The 20624-nt window shown below is 37.1% G+C and overlaps 1 protein-coding gene across 49 annotated transcripts in view; it reads left to right on the forward strand.

The window, feature by feature from the left end:
• Positions 1–20624, forward strand: part of MLLT10 (MLLT10 histone lysine methyltransferase DOT1L cofactor) — a 213522-nt gene that overhangs the window by 94202 nt on the left and 98696 nt on the right. The gene's annotated exons all lie outside the window — the stretch shown is intronic.

Consider the following 20624-nt stretch of genomic DNA (forward strand, 5'->3'; position numbering starts at 1 on the left):
GCTAAACTTTGTTACTACATAACTAGAACCCCGTTTCCTCTACTTTTCAGTTAAATCAATGTTTTTTCTCCTTTAGCTCTCCTTAGCAGCCCCCGAAAGACTGAGAATAGTTTCTTCCATGCTCATTAGGCTTTCACTCATCATTTCCTGAAAGTCTTTCAGCTCGTGCCCACTGATTCCTTGAAACTCCTACATTTTTAGTTGTTGTTGTTTTTGTTGTTATGGTAGCATTCTGTGCATGTAACACAAACGTGTATCAGTTACCAGTTGCAGCATAACAAATTACTCCAAAATTTAGTGACTTAAAATTATACTGAATATTTATTATCTTATAGTTTCTTTGAATTAGAAACTTAGAGTTTGCTAGATATTCCTTGCTCAGGGTCTCATCAGATTGTAGTCAGGCTGTTGGTAGGAATACGGTCATTTGAAGGCTTGACTAAGGCTCATAGATATGCTTCCAAGATGGCTTATTAACATGGCCAGTAAGTTGATGCTGGCTGAGCAAGAACCCCAGTTTCTTGCTGCATGACCTCTCTGTAGGACTGTTTGAGTGTCCTTATAATATGGCACCTAGCTTTTCGTCAGATGAGCTAACTTTTCCCAGAATAAGAGAGAGCATGGTGAAAACTACAGTATTTTTTGTGACCTGGCCTCAGATGTCACATGTGTGCACGCGCATAGCTTCCCATCGCCCTAGTTGAATGCCTGTTTTTTACCCATTGGGTTATATATCTGTGGATGCAACCAACTGTGGAAAAAAATTGCAGAAAGTTCCAAAAGGAAAAACTTGAATTTGCTGGGCTCAGGCAACTATTTATATAGCATTTACATTTTATTAGGTATTATAAATAATCAGGAGATGGTTTAAAATACACAGGAGGATGTATAGGTTAAATGTGGATACTATGCCATTTTTTATGAAGGACTAGAGCATTCATTGGAGAAGGCAATGGCACCCCACGCCAGTACTCTTGCCTGGAAAATCCCATGGATGGAGGAGCCTGGTAGGCTGAGGTCCATGGGGTCGCTAAGAGTCGGACACGACTGAGCAACTTCGCTTTCACTTTTCACTTTCATGCATTGGAGAAGGAAATGGCAACCCACTCCAGTGTTCTTGCCTGGAGAATCCCAGGGACAGGGGAGCCTGGTGGGCTGCCGTCTATGGGGTTGCACAGACGCGGACACGACTGAAGCGACTTAGCAGCAGCAGGACTGTTTTATCACTGAACTACAAAGTTTCTTGACTGCGTATCCTTTGTTCCCTCACTTCCCTTAAGGTCACTAATTATGACCTGTTCAAGGGCAAGCATTGCAGCCAGGCCTAGATCATTAAATGGCTTGGGTCAGAAATGGCATCTCTTGTGTCAACAAAGCCATGCCTGGTTCTCTTTCTCCAGGATGCTCTACCCTGTCTGCTTACAACTTGGTCACCTGGATAATGGAGCAGAGAAGGTAGATGGGGGCAGAATCCTAGGGGAGATATGGCTGGGCGGATTGGGTATTGGGATAAGGAAACAAGTTGTTTTCAAAAGTGTTTAAAGCAAAGCTAGGGGATGAAGGCATAGAGTTTTGTAGGAAGGAAATGTAGGAAGAGTTTTGTTGGAGCAAGAGTCTGAAAGAACTCAGTGAAGTCCCAAGAACAAGTGAGAGAGTGAGTCAACTGCATGATTGTGACTAGAGCATAGTGAATTAGAGTAGAGCATAATGGTTAATATTTTGTTGGTCTGTTATGACATCAGTTGTTGGGAGACAGCTCTCTACAGGTCTCTCACATTTGTACACATCTTTTCAGAATATCTGTATAATAAATAGTCTAGGAAAATGGCAGCACCATCCAGAGCAAGGCAGATTTGTGTGTCTTCTTGGGAGATAACAGAGATATATCTCTTTTTGGGGTATTTGCCAGGCATTGGGTTCCCTAAACCCAAAGTTCTTTCCTGAAATGCAAACCATTGTGTGTACAAGTGTCACCTGGTCTCCTTCAGATCATCCTGTCAGAATTGGGCAGGAACAGTGCAAATGCTGACACTATGGCTACTGCTGTTGCTGTGAGTAGTAAAGCTCCTTGTGTCCAACCCACAAGTCTTTACGTTTTCTTCCAGTACCCACGAAACTGGTGGGCTCACTGTTAGCTTGCAAGTACATTAAGACTCTTCAGTTTTTACAAAATATGATTATAGCATACTAAAGGAGAATCGAAGTGAAAGCCATTGGAACTGAGAATGTTTAGAGACCCTGAGGCTTGTCCACTTAGGACTGGCCTTACCGTTTAACATTCCCAGTGTTGTAGTCAGGGGTGATGCAATACTGTGGCTGAAAGTCTTCACAAAGTTGCAAGGAGGTGGCAGGAGTTACCTAAGGAACAAAATAATGGGCAGACAAAAACAAGAAATCAGTCAGTCACTTCTGTCATTCAGTCGTGTCTGACTCTTTGCGACTCCATGGACTGCAGCATGCCAGGCTTCCCTCTCCACACCAACTTCTGGAGCTTACTCAAACTTATGTCCATTGAGTCGGTGATGCCATCCAACCATCTCATCCTCTGTGGTCCCCTTCTCCCACTTTCAATCTTTCCCAACATAAGGGTCTTTTCCAGTGAGTCAGTTCTTTGCATCAGGTAGCCAAAGTATTGGAGTTTCAGCTTCAGCATCAGTCCTTCCAATGAATATTCAAGACTGTTTTCCTTTAGGATAGACTGGCTGGATCTCCTTGCAGTCTGTGGGACTCTCAAGAGTCTTCTCCAACACCACAGTTCAAAAGCATCAATTCGTCTAGGCAAACCTTCTTTATGGTTCAACTCTTAAATAACCGTATATGACTGCTGGAAAAATCATAGCTTTGACTATATGGACCTTTGTTGGCAAAGTAGTATTTCTGCTTTTTAATATGCTGTTTAGGTTGGTCATAACTTTTCTTCCAAGGACCAAGCATCTTTTAATTTCATGGCTACAGTCACCATCTATAGTGATTTTGGAGCCCAAGAAAATAAAGTCTGCCACTGTTTCCATTGTTTCCCCATCTATTTGCCATGAAGTGATGGGACCAGATGTCATGAACTTAGTTTTCTGAATATTGAGCTTTAGGTCAATTTTTTCACTCTCTTCTTTCACTTTCATCAAGAGACTTTTTAGTTCTTCTTCGCTTTCTGCCATAAGGGTGGTGTCATTTGTGTGTCTGAGGTTATTGATATTTCTCCTGGCAGTCTTGATTCTAGCTTGTGCTCCATCCAACCTGGCATTTCTCATGATGTACTCTGCATATAAGTTAAATAAGCCGGGTGAAAAGATACAGCTTTGATGTACTCCTCTCCCAATTTGGAACCAGTCTGTTGTTCCATGTCCAGTTCTAACTGTTGCTTCTTGACATGCATACAGATTTCTCAGGAGACAGGTCAGGTGGTCTGGTATTCCCATCTCTTGAAGAATTTTCCACAGTTTGTTGTGATTCACATAGTTAATGGCTTTGGCATAGTCAATAAAGCAGATGTTTTTCTGGAATTCTCTTGCTTTTTTGATGATCCAGCAGATGTTGGCAATTGGATCCCTGGTTCCTCTTCCTTTTCTAAATCCAGCTTGAACATCTGGAAGGTCACGCTTCATATTCTGTTGAAGCCTGGCTTGGAGAATTTTGAGCATACTTTGCTAGCATGTGTGATGAGTGCAGTTGTACAGTATTTGAACATTCTTTGGCATTGCCTTTCTTTGGGGTTGGAATGAAAACTGACCTTTTCCAGTCCTGTGGCCACTGCTGAGTTTTCCAAATTTGCTGGTACATTGAGTGCAGCACTTTCACAGTATCATCTTTTAGGATTTGAAATAGCTCAACTGGAATTCCATCACCCCTGCTAATTTTTTTTGTAGTGATGCTTCCTAAGGCCCACTTGACTTCACATTCCAGGATGTCTGTGATCTGAGTGATCATACCATCGTGGTTATCTGAGTCATGAAGGTCTTTTTGCATAGTTCTTCTGTGTATTCTTGCCACCTCTTTTTAATATCTTCTGCTTCTGTTAGGTCCATACCATTTGTGTCCTTTATTGTGCCCATCTTTACATGAAATGTTTCCATCTTTGCATGAAATGAAATGTTCATGGTGGAGAGTTCTGAGAAAATGCGGTCCACTGAAGAAGGGAATGGCAAACTACTTCAGTATTCTTGCCTTGAGAACCCTGTGAATAGGCAAAAAGATAGAGGACACTGAAAGAGGAACTCCCCAGGTTGGTAGGTGCCCAATATGTCACTGAAGATCAGTGAAGAAATAACTCCAGAAAGAATGAAGAGATGGAGCCAAAGCAGAAACAACACCCAGTTGTGGATGTTACTGGTGATGGAAGTAAAGTCTAATGCTGTAAAGAGCAATATTGCATAAGCCTGGAATGTTAGGTCCATGAATCAAGGCAAATTGGAAGTGGTTAAATAGGAGATAGTAAGAGTGAACATTGACATTTTAGGAATCAGTGAACTAAAATGGACTGGAATGGGCAAATTTAACTCAGATGACTATTATATCTACTACTGTGTGCAAGAATCCCTAAGAAGAAATAGAGTGCCCCTCAGAGTCAGTGAAAGAGTCCTAAATACAGTTCTTAGATGCAGTCTCAAAAACGGCAGAATGATCTCTGTTCGTTTCCAAGGCAAACCATTTGATATCACAGTAATTGAAGTCTATACCACGACCAGAAATGCTGAAGAAACTGAAGGTGAACTGTTCTATGAAGACCTACAAGAGCTTCTAGAACTAACACCCCCAAAAGATGTCCTTTTCTTTATAGGGGACTGGAATGCCAAACTACAAAGGCAAGAGAGTTACCTGGAGTAACAGGCAAATTAGGCCTTGGAGTACAAAGTGAAGCAGGTCAAAAGCTAGCAGAGTTTTGCCAAGAGAACACACTGGTCAGAGCAAACACCCTCTTCCAACAACAGAAAAGACTCTGCACTTGGGCATCACCAGATAGTCAATACAGAAATCAGGTTGATTATATTCTTTGCAGCCAAACATGGAGAAGCTCTCTACAGTCAGCAAAAACAAAACCAGGAGCTGACTGTGGCTCAGATCTTGGGCTCCTTATTGCCAAATTCAGACTTAAATTGAAGAAAACAAGATACTGATTAATAAATGATGGAGCCAGCATTTATGACCAGACATGCCTGACTCCACAGTCTATGGAATCTTTTTTTTTTCCACCTACATCTTTCTGCCTTTTACTTGGAAGTTTAATAATCAGATTTCTTAGATAAATCAGGTGTATTACAAATTAAATTTATTTTTGATCTTAGTACAAATGGTGAAGTCCTCACGTGTTCTTAATAGAATGCTGATACAAAGACTCTCATGAAACCTTTACCTTGTTCCAGGAGGGTCTTTCTTAGATTAGCGTTTGCCAGGGGGTGGGTGGGTGGGGATTTATAAAGAGCTTGTAACTTAGAAGGGAAAGATTCTTTGTTAAAAGTGGATAGATAGACAAAGTTACAGGTAGAAGCCTTAAGTTCATTTAGGTGTTTAGAGTTATATTCCAACTCTCTAAAATCATAGTATTACAATGATTATAACAAGTTTTTTCCCTTAATAGTAAATCTGTTAATATATTTATTTCCTATGTTACACTGTGTAGTTTAATTTCCTTTTCTGTAGATGAAGAAAAGGGACATTAGTGTTTATTTATTTATTTATTTTTTTACATTAGTGTTTAAATTAGTAAATGTTTATGAAGTATCTACTTTATATGGTCTATATCCAATATACTGTTGTCCCAGTAATGTTCTTTATAGCTGATTTAGAAGAAATTGATCCAAGATTCAATCAAGTATTCAATGTCTCTTTAGTTTTCTTTAACATAATCTTCAGGCTTTTCTACCTTTCACAACGTTGATATTTTTGAAGATTCCTTACTAGCTGTTTTGCAGCCTGTTCCTTAACTGGTATTTGTCTTTTTAATTTCCCTTTGATTAGATGTATGTTGCTTAGTCGCTAAGTCGTGTCCAGCTCTTTTGTGAGAAGTACTACCTAAATGGTGTATTCACAGTGCATCATAACTTTTTTTTCTTTTTTTTGGCCATCATTCTATCATATTCTTTCAGTGGGGATAATGTTTAGAAACCATTTCTCTCTGGAGTAAGTCTCTGCCCGAGAATGAACCCCTGCCTGAAAGGTTAACTTGAGACGTCACTTCAGTCTTTCCTAGAGGGGGCTGCTTGCATTTATCTATTATTTGTCCAGTAGAAAACCCTTTCTTGTTTCAGCTGCCGTCCTCAAATCAGCCCTTGATGCTTTGCAGTGGGTACCACTGATGATTTTGCAGTTGTCTTGTGGCTTCCTTCTCCCCTCACAAATGCTGTTACTGTGCTGATGTTGTAGTTTTTTGCTCCACCCTGTTTGTATTTTAGGGTTCATGGAAGTACTTTGGCATTTGATTTTATTGTAAAATGTTATTCCATTGGTTTTTAGTTTTTCTAAATAGTCTATTTTTGTATGGAGTTTCAGTACAACTAGTCTGTTGGCCACTATCTTCCTTTTCTCACTATGCTAATTTCTTCTTGTTGTTTTAAAGGGGGTTTTCTATATTTATTATATCTTCTTTTATTGTCTAATTTATAAATACTATTGACTTTAAAAAATATTTATCTATGTATTTGGCTTCCTCAGATCTTAGTGAAGTTATGTGGGATCTTTGACTGTGGCCTTCAGACTCAGTGCATAGGCTCCAGAGGCTTCAGTAAATGGGACACACTGGAGCAGGTGGGATCTTAGTTCCCTGAATCCATGTACCTTGCATTATAAGTCGGATTCTTAACCACTGGACCACCAGTGAAGTACCAAGACTGTGGACTTTTATATGTTAATCTTGTATCAACTACCTAATTGTTTGAGGTAGTTTCATCACTGATTAATGTTAGTTTAAGCCTGAAATAGTACAGAAGTAGTACAAAGTACTTTTACAATACTTTACTGTTTTACTGAATCCTTTATGACATAGTAATCGTAATAATTGTATTTTAAAAGCAAGTGATTCTGTTTAGTTTCTGCTGTAGCCTCTTTTTAAGCTGAGAAGACAATCTCTGTCTTAGTTGTAGCACTTCAATTAAGTGGGGGAATGGATAAAGAAAAAGTAAGTGGTGGATCTACAGAATGAATTAATATAAACAGTTTGGGGCTGCTCTCCAGCTAACTTACTTCTCTATGTGAGCTTGTTTGAATTCTTGGGATATGATATGATACATGATAGTGTAGTGACAGGGCCCTGGATTTCTCTCTCTGTAGCAGTTATCACCCTTAATTTTTTAAATGGTAAAATATACATAACATGAAACTTACTATCTTAACCATTTTTAAGTGTGCAGTTCAGTGTCATTAAATACATTTATATTGTTGGAGACCATCACCATGATACACATCTGTGGAACTCTTTTCACCTTGCATAACTGAAAATATGTAACCAGTAAGCAGTACTCCCCCTGTCCCCAATCTCCTCCAAGCCCATGGCAGCCTCTATTCTGCTGTGTGCTTTTAGGAATTTGACTACTCTAGATTCCTCATATAAGTGAAATATTCAGTTGTATGTATATGCCACATTCTGCTTATTCATTTATCTGTTGATGGAGTCTTGTTTGCTTCCACGTTCTAGCTGTTGTGAATGAATAATGCTGCTATGAACATGGGTGGGTATACAATATCTCTTCAAGACCCTGCTTTCAGTTCTTTTGAGTATATACCCAGAAGTGGATTTGCTGGATCACATCTTGATTCTGAGGTGTTTTTTTTTTTTTTTTTTCTAATTATGTTTTAAAAGTTTATTTTTTAATGAGTTTAACTTTTTGAGGATCTATAGTACTACCACAGCAGCTCTACCATTTCACATTTCTACCAACCAGGGTTCCAATTTCTCCACATCCTTAACACTTTTTTTTTTTTTTAACTATTCTCAGTAGTAGTTTTATTCCTTCATTGTAATAGGTTATTTGGTCTTTTGCTCTTTTGTTTCTCTTCTTGGGGCTGATTATTGTTAAATAAACTGTGTACCAATTATTCTCATAGTTACATTAGAGGAAAAGTGAGAGGAGTATATTAAAATATAAATTTTTTTGATTTAGTGTGAAGTTCTAGACTAGACCACTGTTAATATAGTGAAATAGCCACATGTGGCAAGTAGGTACCATATTAGACAACATGACTCTAGAAAATAAAGAGAGCCTTGATGTTCATGTTTAGTAGTGAAGTCTTAACTGAATTTAATAGCTGTATGAATGGAAAGATATGGGAAATGTAGTCAAGGTATTGAAGCAATAAAATCTATAAGGCCTGGGATCTGATTGGTAGTCTGTTGGAGGTGATGGATGGTTGTAGGCAGTCTTGATTAGGGGCATGCTACCATAAATACAGGTAGGGTCTTGAGGGAAAAGCAAGCATTGTAATTATTAATTATAATGAGTAAACATTATAAAAAGGAGAAACTGATAATACTGATTTTAGTCACTTTGGGTATGGTGGAATGATAAACATTTTAAAGGCAGAAATATGAATTTGGAGTTCTAAGATGGGTTAGGCTATTTGATTCAAATAAGTGAAATTATTAATATTTTAACTGTACATTATAATTAATATTTTAAAATGAGAAGATTGATTTGATAATAGAAAAGGGTCACCAGAAAGAGTTAAGTGATGAGGCTTTGCCTGGGCTGGACTGAGGTATTAACACATTAGATGTGACAAAAGGGAAAAATTGTTTGAGTCATATTCTACCTATTCCCTCCAAATAAACTTTGTTTTTTCTTTTTTAAAACATTTTAATGTGTTCTTTTGTCAATTGATCTTTTTCAGTTGTTCTTTTTTCAAATGATCTTCCAGTTTTCAGTTTCCTCTTTTCTTACTTCATCTTAATTCAGATCCAACACTCATTTCTGGCTTTCTAGTGAAGCTGGACTTTGTCTTGTGTGACTCACACTGTATCTCTTGCTGTGGCTATTTTTTATGTGATTTTCTTACTTTTTTCATTTCACTTTTTTTTTTAAACTGCTGGTTATCATTAGTATATGTCTCACTGACAGGCCAAATTGTGTTTTGTTTTTTGTTGGATTTTTGTGTGTGTTTTTTTTTTTTTGGGTGTGTGTGTATGTGTTTTGGCCATGCTGCATGGCATTTGGGATCTAATTTTTCTACCAAGAATGGAACTCGTGCCCCTAGCAGTGGAAGCATGGAGTCCTAACCACTGTACCGCCAGGGAATTCTCTATGTTGTGTTTCAGAACTGATCCCCATGTTTTGTACTTTTAACTATTTTCCAACACGACCTAGTATGGTTTCTTGAACGCAGTGAAACCATGTGAAATGCTTTTTAAACAAACCCAGAGGTTTAAGTATGAGGGTAGTGAAATAAAGGTAGTATTGTTGACAACTTTTGAAAAATTAAGAACTGATCTGGGAGGAATTATAGTTTAGTTTCATTGACTATATTGTAGTAGGTACACGTATGTTTATAGGCAAGGAAGAAAATGAAACTGGAGCACAGGGTGTTAATGAAGTAAGAGTGCTTTGCTGAGGTCATGAGAAGGGATAATCTCTGATGAGGCCATTGAGAAGAGATGGTAAGGACTTTTATCCCTGGAAGAAGAAAAGGATTAGTAATAAATGTTGAAAATGGATATACTTGATAATCAGGCAGAAAGAAGTTAAAGTGAGCATTAAATCAGTTATTATTCAGTTCCTTCATGTGTTTACATAGTTTGTTTCCTTAACTTGTTTAGTCTCCAGAGTATGCCCACTTTCCTTGCCTCATGATCCACTTCCTTTGAAAGCCAGCAATGTTGTAACTCTGATCAGTCTGCCATAGTCAAATCTTCCATTGATTCTCTACTTCTGACTCCTCCTTTCACTTTTAAGGATTCCTGTGATTACAGTTGGCCTACGGGATAATCCAGAATAGGTAAATATACTTGCATTTGTGAAGTGCCTTTTGTCTTTTAAGGTTACATACTTAATAGAATCTGAAGATTAGGGTTTAAACATGTTTTGATACCATTATCAGAACATTCAGAATTATCAAAATGCAGAACGTCTGAATTCTGCCTCCTTGTGCAGTTTTGGATCAGTTTAGCAGGTAGTGAGATTGAATAGCTGCTGGAACCCATTGCCCATCATTTGGTTTTAGTTTATTTGAACTAGGTAGTGAACTAAGTTCCATGAACTGCAGCACTCCAGGCTTCCCTGTCATTCAGTGTCTTGCAGATTTGCTCAAATTTGTGTCCATTGAGTCGGTGACGCCATCCAACCATCTCACTTTCTGTCGCCCCCTTCTCCTCCTGCCCTCAATATTTCCCGGCGTCAGGGTCTTTTCCAGTGAGTTAGCTCTTCGTGTCAGGTGGCCTTAAAGTATTGAGATCCCCATTAAACAAGTAGTTTTGTATCAGGTGACAAGAACGAAGGTAGCTGCCACTTTTTAATACGAAGCTGAGATGCTGCTGGGGCCAGGCCAGTTGTGTTCTTGAATATACCATTTCCATTTGACAAGTGAGGAATTTCTGGGCCCTTGCCACATGGTTTAGTCTGACTTACTAATACACATCACAGGCTTGAGAGCTACATTGTTCCATGGGTTTGATTTTGAAAAGAGCCCATGGACAGGCTCATAGCTGCTTTTCAAAAAGGGGTGGGGTACTACCCTAGGGATTGTGGGGTACTAAAGAGGGACAGTGTTAGCTTCCTTATTTCACACAAAGTGTTGGTCTGTCTCTGGGAAATTTCCACGAGAGGAAGGACCAAAGATGCCTTATAGCAACCAAGATCCATTGCAAAAAAACAAAACAAAACAAAAACAGAACTGAAGTCTTCTGTTTTCATCTAAATGAATTCAAAGATGATAGGATAGATTGCAGGAGGTATTGAGCTGTGAGACAGTCCAACTGTCCATTGTTCCTTAACATACAGACCCCTCCACTTGCATTTTCCAAGGCAACCAGGATTCCTATGATTCACCTTGTTTCTGCCCATAGTGATTGTTTGCCAGTTTCCTTCCTTTCATGCTCAGTGTAGATAAGCAATTCCATAACTGTTATCTGAAAGGGTTGGAACCTTCTGTCCACTTAGGGTGACTCAGTATTGAAATTAGTTATTATTATGGTAGGGTGAAACTGAAGCCAGCTGCCAGATTGGTGAGAAAATCTCCTACCTGGAGGATTTTTGTTTGTTTTTAAATTGAATTGTAGTTGATGTACAGTCTTACATATGTTGCAAGTGTAGTGATTTATAATTTTTAAAGTTTATATAGTTATTATAAAATATTGACTATATCCCCTTTGCTGTATAATAATCTCCTTTAACCTGGAGGAGATTTTAGCAGCCACCTCCTCAGTTCTTCCTCATTATCAGACAATAAAATGAAGAATCGTTTACTGCTTTATTGAGCATACGGTTTGCTCAATGTGTTTGTTAGTCATTCCCACAGGCTTCCCTCATATCCCATTAGTTGGCCCTTGAAGCACTTATCCTTCCTTTTCCAGAAAGCCATGTCTCTTAACAGCATTACATTCCTATCACCAGAAGGTCAAGAACTGTGAAAGGGGTACTATAAGGTATACCCTACTTATAAGGTAGCCAGTTAGCAGACAAGAGAATTTTGGATTAGAGATAAAGTATAGTTTATTACTTAAAGCAGTAGAAGTAACCAGAGTATCAGTATTTTTGCACAATTCCCCCAAGACCCAGTTTCCATAGGGCAGAGCAAAGAGGGCCAGATGACAGCTGCTCATGCAGTCTGTTGCAGTAGAACCCTGAGCTTAGGGCACCTGAATATTTTGTAATAGTAAATGTGGCTGCCCTTTGTTCCTAAGGTACACATTCTGTCTTTTAAGTCTGCTCATTATACAAACAACCTTGAAAAGATAATTTAGATGATGGACAAGTCATTTCCTTATTTATTTGCAAGACATAAAGAAAGAGCAGAGGCTTAGGTAAGAATTATCTCCTAACATTAGATACTCCTCAGATTATGAGGATTAATACATTGTTTATTTTTCGTTCACAATGACATCCAAAACAGATGTTCTTGATTAACAGCTTTCTGACAAGCCATGAGTTAGGACTTTTGGTTGCTTCCATTCTTGCTTCTCGGCCTTCTTTTCAGTGTTGGTTCTGTGTCTGCTGTGTTCCCTTGTATTAATCCCTGGAAGAGGAAGGAGCATGGACACTCAATACTCAAGGCTATTAAAGACCAGGCCCAGAGGCAGCACATGTCATTTTTCATTCAGATTATAATTGACCTGAACTCAGTTATGCCACATTGGATTGCAAAGGAAACTGGGAAATGTCTAGTTATACTCTGAATAAGGGAAAGAAACGGGTTTGGTGAATAGCTAGGTGTCTCTACTTCATTTTAGCCCATTCTTTTTGTTAGCTAAGTCGCTCAGTTGTGTCTGACTCTTTGCGACCCCATGGACATAGCCTATGAAGTTCTTTCACCCATGGAATTTTCCAGGCAAGAGTACTGGAGTGGGTTGCCATTTTCTTCTCCAGGGGATCTTCCTGACCCAGGGATAGAACCCAGGTCTCCAGCACTGCAAGCAGACGATTTTACCGCCTGAGCCACCAGGGATATGTAATTATTAAAAAAAAATAATAATAAGGCAAAGCATTTTTAAAAATGCAAATTAATTAAAAAACTCCAGAATTCACCATCCAGAAATAGCCATCATTACTACTAAGTAAACATTCCAGATTTTTATAAATAGATAGTTAATAGATTTTGAAAGGATGATTAGAACAATCAAAAATACTAAAATGGTGCAATACTGTTGGTTTTTAAAAAAATATTAAACTTAGATTTACTTGGCTCTATAAAAGAGAGTGAAGCAAATATATAAATTGAACTTCATATAAGATTTCCTTATCCGAACAGATATTATTTCCTTAAACTTCTATCTTTAATTGTGGATATACTGAAGCACACAAAAAAATCACTGAAAAGTAAGATCATCCTTCTAGTTCAGATGCTTTTAACTGTAACAGAATTTTGCTAAAGCAGTGGAGGCTTACTGTTTTGCATAAGATGCTCAGAGGCATTTCTGAGATTGGTTAGCTTAGCAGTGGTCAGTTCAGTGGCGGTAGGGCATTGTTGTCTTCCTTGTAGTTCTCTTGGCTTCTCTAGGCATGGTTGGCAGGTCACTGCAGTTGTTCCAGGGGTCGCGGCCTAACACTTGAGTATCTGAAGACAGCAAGGGAGTACCTTAAGAGAGAACATTCCCAGCCATCTCACAGAAAATTTCCTGTTCTGTTTTATTGTCCTGACCTAAATCTATCCCAGACCTAAAGCTGTCTGTGGCTCAGGAGGTAGATTTATCTAAATTGACTTAGATAATCCATGTTCACCTCTGAGCTTGAAAATCTGAGAGAGTGATTAGCCAAAGAAAACCAGGCTTTGTCTACAAGGAAGGATTTTATGTGCAATTACTATTTGGTGGCAAACTATTTTAACTGTGTGCTTCAGAGTCTATATTGAGCTCCTGCTATGAAAGGCAAACAATATCCCTGTGCTCTTCTCATTTCCTTCCATCCAGTTTGTTTGTTTTTAAAGATATTTATGTTGCATTTTTCAGGTCTGAGACAGTCTCTTCTGTAAACAATCCTCACAGTTGTTTTAGGGATTTGTTCTGTATTTAATTTAAATTTGTTAGATGGTCACTACCTTCCACCACAGCTTCTCCAATGAGTTCTTTATATCATCTCAAATTGGCAGGGCTTTAGTGTTCAGTAACTTTTTTTCAAGAATACGTTCTTCAGACCTGTATTCTCTGACTTTGTTCATAATGGAAAGTGTTTTCTTCTTGTCCTAATTTTTGAACTGAATCTTGGCTGTATATATTATTGGGTGACACTTTCTTTCCTTTAAGAATTCAGGCAGTGGACCTGGACTATTGCTGTGGGGAGGACCAGGGACACTCCTACCCCACTGACCCCCATGTAGTCTGCTAAGTTTAACTACAGTAAGTCTTGCCATTGAACATTCTATAACTGAATTTTTCAGAATGCGTTGTTTTGGGTTTTTTTTCCCCCCTTTTATTTTGTAGACTCTTATGTTTGACTACATCTTCTGTTCTCCATTCACTGGATTCTCTACTGTAGGGACACAAGTTATACTTAATGTTCAATTATTGTTGTCTGTAACTGTTAAATGTTCCTCTCTAAACTACCCCCCACCCCACCCCCTTTATTTTGACTTTGCTGTGTGGCTTGTATGAGCTTGTGTGATCTTAGTTCCCTGACCAGAGATTGAACCCAAGCCACAGCAGTGAAAGCACCCGGTCCTAACCATTGGACTGCCAGAGAATTCCCTCTGAACGTATCTGCTGATTTTTCATTTGCATTACTATGATTTTTTTCATGCCCTTTTTAGAGCAATATTTTTATTCTCAGGAATGTATGCTTTTTCCCTTGCTGATTCTATTCTAGTTACTAATTCTGTTTTAGTTTTAAATTTACTTTGGTTCTACAATCCCTGATTTTTCCTACAATCCCTGAGGTTTTTTTAACTGTTTTGTTTCATCTTCTCATTTTGTGCTTTGAACATACATTAGAGTGAAGTTTTACTTAGCAGGGAACAATTTGAGAAATACCTCTATGCTGAGTTATATTTATTTGTAGGTTGAGAGTTTTGGTTCTCTTCTGCATGTTATGCTCTTTATATTTCCTTTTCAGCTATAGTTTCTTTGCCATACAAGTTTTTCCTTTTTTGCTCATGTTTTTGAGGCTCTTTCTAGGTATTTGCTCCACTGTAGTTAAGACCATTTCGTGAATCTCTTCTCACCATTTTTAGGCTAGGGTTTGAGGACTAAGTGTCTCTTTCTGATTTCCAGAGGAAATGTCAAGGGTGCAGTGTACAAGCTCAACTGGGACAGTATGCAGTTTTTGGTAGAACCCCAGGCTCAGCTCTCTTTTCTAATTCTTGATTAAATATCTTATGCTAGATTTTAATCTCTTAACTGTGTGGGGATAGTTCACACACTTATGAATACCCTCTGATTTTATATAATTCATTCCTAGCCTAGATCGTCTACTTCCAAACAGTCAGTACTCTCCCTTCCCCTAGCTTTTCCTGTTGCTGCTCTAAAGCCTGCACTACTCTTTAGGTAAAGAAAGAACAAATTAAATAGTCAGGAAAAGCAAAAGAAAAGGTAGTTTCTCTGCAGATCTGGGAGTTTTTGTGATATTTTCAGAATTTTAGCTAATAGGAAGTAGGATTATTAATAGCTGAATTCTATAGTTCAGTTCAGGGCAACTTCTGGTCTATTTCTAGAGTCTTCTATTTCACTGCTTGCCTGCTAGTTTTTGTTTAATGTATTATCTGCTTCTACCATTCCCCCAGTTTTGGTTGCTGTTTGGTTTGTTGTTTTCACTGGTTTTTGTTTGATTTTTAATTGTTAACATCGGAAAAAAATTGGTGTGATTTTAAATCACCATTTAAAGCCTTGGGAGTTACTGAACATAGATCCTTTTTTCCTTAGTAGAAATTTAATTTCTAATATTAGGCTTCCTGATGAACTCTTCTTCACACTTAGTGATAATGAAATCTTTCCTACATATGAGCACATCTTTGTTAATTTAGAACTTTTCTGGGGAAATAACCTCAAGCACGATACTGCATTCCTTTTAGAATTCTGACTTACACCAAACATTTCTTTCTAGCAGTGTTTCTGTGATACATGTCCCTGACTCAGACTCTGAGATATCGAATTCCTCTGTTTTGGAAGAGAGGAACTTATTTCAAGTATTATCTCTACTGTCTTATACTTTAATTTTCCTTTAATGATTTATTTTCCCATTCTGGTTTGAATACTGGAAACACTGAATGTCTCTTTGTTGTTCATTATGCTCTAAATTTAGGTTAAAAACTGTATTGTCCCTACCTTCTACAGGGAAAGTAGTTCATTCTGTAGCTGAAGATACTTTTAAGATGGAATCATTTTCTTTCCTTTCCTTTAAATCTTTCTTTTTTCCCCTACTCTTTCAAATTTTCCTTTTATAGTTTGTCATCATGGGTACCTTATTTATTTTTTTCTTTAAATTAAAAAAAAGTTTTCATTTCAGCTGAGTTTCTTGGGCGGTATAGATAAGAATCTATTTTGTACTTGTTTAAACCATTCCTTTCTGATCTATAAAAGTAGATCATCACAGGGCTGCTTTAAGGATGAAATTCTGATTATTTTCATTGTTAATTATACACAGTGATGTATTTGGGAGTGACACCAGTTGTCCTAACATAAAAAAATAGTGTTTGTTTATTTCCTTCTGGTGGTTGTTCTCTCTTTGCATAAAATTTTTATTCACTTATTAAATTTATTTTTTATGGAAATAATATAGTTGATATGCAGTATTATATTAGTTTTGGGTGTACTATGTAGTGATTTGATATTTACATACATTATGAAATGATCACCATAAGTCCAGTAGCCATCTGTCCAGTGTTCTTAGCAGTGTTATTGACCATGTTCCTTATGGTGTGTCTTATAGCTACCTCTCTTTGTTTACTTATTTTATAACTGAAAGTTTTCACTCCCACCCTACTCTCTGCATCTGAATCTGTTTCCGTTTTGGTTTGTTTTGTCTTTTAGATTCCACATAAAAGTAAGGTCATATGGTGGTGTTTGTCTCTCTCTCTCTGGCTTATTTAATTTAGCATAATACCATCTAAGTCCATTCATGTAAAATAGAAAGTTTTTTTTTTTTTTTTAAATCATTGAGTAGTGTTACACAGGCATACACACAGCATCTTTATGCACATAATCTATTGATGGCCAATTAGGTTACTTCTATATCTTGTCTATTGCAAATAATGCTTCAGTGAATGTTGTGCATATATTGTTTCAAATTAGTGTTTTTGTTTTTTTTGGGTGAATACCCAGAAGTGAAACTGCTGGATAATAAGGCAGTTCTATTTTTAATTTTTTGAGGAATCTTCATATTGTTTTCCATAGTGGCTGAGCTAATTTGCAATCCCACCAACAGTTCACAAATGTTCTTTTTTCTGCATCCTTGCCAGTACTTGTTATTTGTTGTCTTTTTGATGATAGCCATTCTGACAGGTGTGAGGTAGTATATCATTGTGGTTTTGATTTGCATTTCCCTGATTAATAATAATGTTGAGCATCTTTTCATATGTCTGTTGGCCATCTCTATGTCTTCTTTGGAAAAATTCTCATTTTGTAATTGTTTTTTGCATATTGAGTTATATGAGTTCTTTGCATATTTTGGATATTAACTCCTTATCAGATGTATTGTTTCCAAATATGGCTGTTTCATTTCCTTCACTGTGCAAAAGCTTCTCATTTTCATTTTGATATAGGTCCATTTATTTATATTTGCCTTTGTTTCTCTTGCCCGAGAAAGAGTCTGCTAAGATCAATGTCAAAAGGCACTGTCCATGTTTTCTTTTAGTTTTATGGTTTCAGGTCTTCTATTTAAGTCATTTTGAGTTTATTTTTGTATACAGTTTGAGAAAGTAGTCTGATTCTTTCGCATGTGGCTGTCCAGTTTTCACAACATTATTGATTGTAGAGAATATCTTTTCCCTTTTGATTCTTCTTGCCTCCTTTGTTGTAGGTTAATTGACCATATAGTATTAGTTGCTCAGTCTTGTTCCGACTCTTTGCAATCCCATGGATTCCATCGGATCCCACCAGGCTTGTCTGTCCGTGGAGTTTTCCAGGCACAAATACTGGAGTTGGTTGCCATTTCCTCCTCCAGGAGATCTTCCCGACCTAGAGATTGAACCCAGGTCTCCTGCATTGTAGGCATTTTCTTTACTGTCTGAGCCACCAGGGAAGCCCAATAGACCCTATAAATACAGGTTTATTTCTGGACTCTGTTCCATTCTGCTGATCTCTGTGTCTGTTTTTGTGATAGTACCATGCTGTTTTGATTACCAACAGTTTGTAGTATAGTTTGAAATCAGAAACTGTTACATCTTCAGCTTTTTCTTTCTCAAGCTTGACTCTTTGCATAAAATTTTAAAGTGAAACTCATATTAGCCATTTTACCAGATCTTTAAATATTCCTTCAGAACATACTTTTTAAATGACCATTACATGGTTGTATGATAATTTTTTCAACCACACCTGTGTTGTTGAACATTTAGATTATTTAGTTTTTATTTCTCATTGCAAATAGTAACATAATAAACTGTATTTGAACCTTCACTTCTTAGAGATGAAATTACTAGTCAGATACTGTATCTACGTACGGTTTCTAACTCTTTAACGTTTAAAATGGTCCACTGAATGTTTACATTCTCTTTAGCATTGTATGCAAGTGCTTGTTTCATAGTAACTTGGGCAACATTGGGTCTTAAAATTAAAACAAAAATCCAGCAGTTTTGGTGTTAAAAAAATTTAGGTAATAGAATAATATTGCCATTAGTTCTTCAGTTCTTGGTTGCACATTTTTTGTTTTGTGGCTCATTGTTTCTTTTGTGAATTGCCCTTTGTACATTGTTTCATAGCATGTTTATTTTTTCTTCCTGATGTATAAACATTTTAAACACTAAAATACAGAACATGTTAACTTATTTCTGCTTTTAGCTTTTTAATGATTTTTAAATTGATGCAGAAGTATTTGAATAGCTAAAACTACCTTTTTTGTTTCTGATTTTTACTTTGTTTTATGCTTAGAAAAGTCTTTCCTCCTCTAAATTTCAAATTTTAAAAAACATTTTCTTCAGCCTCTTTATTTTAATTTTTAACTATAAAATAATCTGTTTAGATTTTGTCTTTTTTTTGTTTAAGACATTTTTCCTACATTATTAACCACTTTTTCTAGTATTATTAAATAATTTCAGTCTTTCCTGCTGATTTGGAATCCCATCTTTTTCATATTTTAAGTATTTAGATGTAACTGAATATTTTCCTGAATTTTTTCCCTATTCTGTTAAAATCAGCCTATCTCTTTAGTGTGAAAGTCATTTCACTGCATTGATTCATATTTCACAGGCCTATACTGTAGATGTAATCTATTCACAATCTCTCCCAGTGAACATTTACAGTCTCAGCATATATTTCTTGGTGTATTACACAGGACGAAAGTGGTGTATTATTCCATTATGTCTTACATACATTCATGTTTTCATACATATACATGTATGCTTTACTTTTTACTCTTCTATTCTATCTACGATTGTAGCTGTTGTTTGTGAGTGTGTTATTCTCTCAGTTGTGTCCAGCTCTTTGCAACCCCATGAACTGTAGCCTACCAGGCTCCTGTGTCCATGAGACTCTCCAGGCAAGAATACTGGAATGGACTGCCATTCGCTTCTCCAGGGATCTTTCTGATCCAGGGATTGAACTGAGTCTCCTGCATTGTAGGCAGATTCTTGACTGAGCCACCAAGGAAGCCCCGTAGAGATTGTTCATCCTGTTTTTCAGCGTCATTCTCTATAAAATATATATAAAATTATCCCAGCTCTTGTACCCTTGATGAATAAAGACCAGTATGGGAAGTAGAACATGAAGAAGGATGGAGAGGCTCCTGTATTATCTTGATGGGAGAAAAGTATTGATATAGAACTTACTGCAGTCAAGGATCATGTTTATAAACGAGATTGTATAGTTATATTTGTCATTTTGGTGAATACAAAAATTCCAATATGTGTTACTTTAAATTTCTACTTTCATTAACTCCCATTACCTACCTGATTGTGAATTCTGGCTTTGTTTCAATTATCTACTGTTGCTTGGTAAACCACTTAACGACTTTTAGTGGTATACATGTTTTAGTGGTTAGGGCTCAGCACAATTTGTCTTTCCTTCACATGGTATCAGCTGGGCTTAATCATGAGTCTACTCATAGCTGGTGGCTGGCTGGGTGATCTAAGATAAGATAGTCTTACTTACATGTCTCAATTGACATGCTGCTGACTGTAGGCTGGGGTTAACTCCAGTTCTTCTCCACAAGGCCTCTTTTTCTGCCTAGCCTCTCTATCAGGAAAGTGTGAACTGACTCTCTACATGATGACTAGAAACTAAGGCAGCAAAGGTGAAAGCCATAGAGGTCTTCTCAAAGCTCTTGCCTCCTCAACTTCTATATGCATCCTCATACAAAGAATTAGAGGCATGATTCCTTATGATCTGTCACAGTTAAAACAACTTCATAGTAACAAAGTTTCCTAAAAACTCTGAATAGAAACTGTTACTTTTATATTTTCTTTTTCTAAATTATTAACCTTGCTATAGAGAGGTATCTTATGTACTTAAATCAGTAATTAAAAACAAAAAGGGGCAGTAGTCTTAGGTATTATAGTAAAACATCTATCCTTAATTTGTACACATTTTGTTTTGCTGATACGCCCTCTCTCTTTTAGGGCAGGGCCAGTGGTAGTATTCATTCTTGCTTTGAATAGATTAAGTGCTCTGAATGGTTAAACTTAAGTACTGTGAGAAATAAGTTGAATTAACTCTTTAAACAGTGGTAAACTTCACACACAATATGCTTACCTACTGATTCAAACAATGGAGAACAATTTGGTTAAAGTACTTTGATGTTAAATAAAGTTGGGCTCCTAATAATGTAGTTAATTTCTTATTAATTGAATTCTTTTTATATTTCAGTTCATCAGTTTTAGCAGAGATAACTGATTTTCTATTTTTTGAG

This window comes from Ovis aries, chromosome 13, assembly GCF_016772045.2.
Source record: "Ovis aries strain OAR_USU_Benz2616 breed Rambouillet chromosome 13, ARS-UI_Ramb_v3.0, whole genome shotgun sequence".
NCBI classification, from domain to species: Eukaryota; Metazoa; Chordata; class Mammalia; order Artiodactyla; family Bovidae; genus Ovis; species Ovis aries.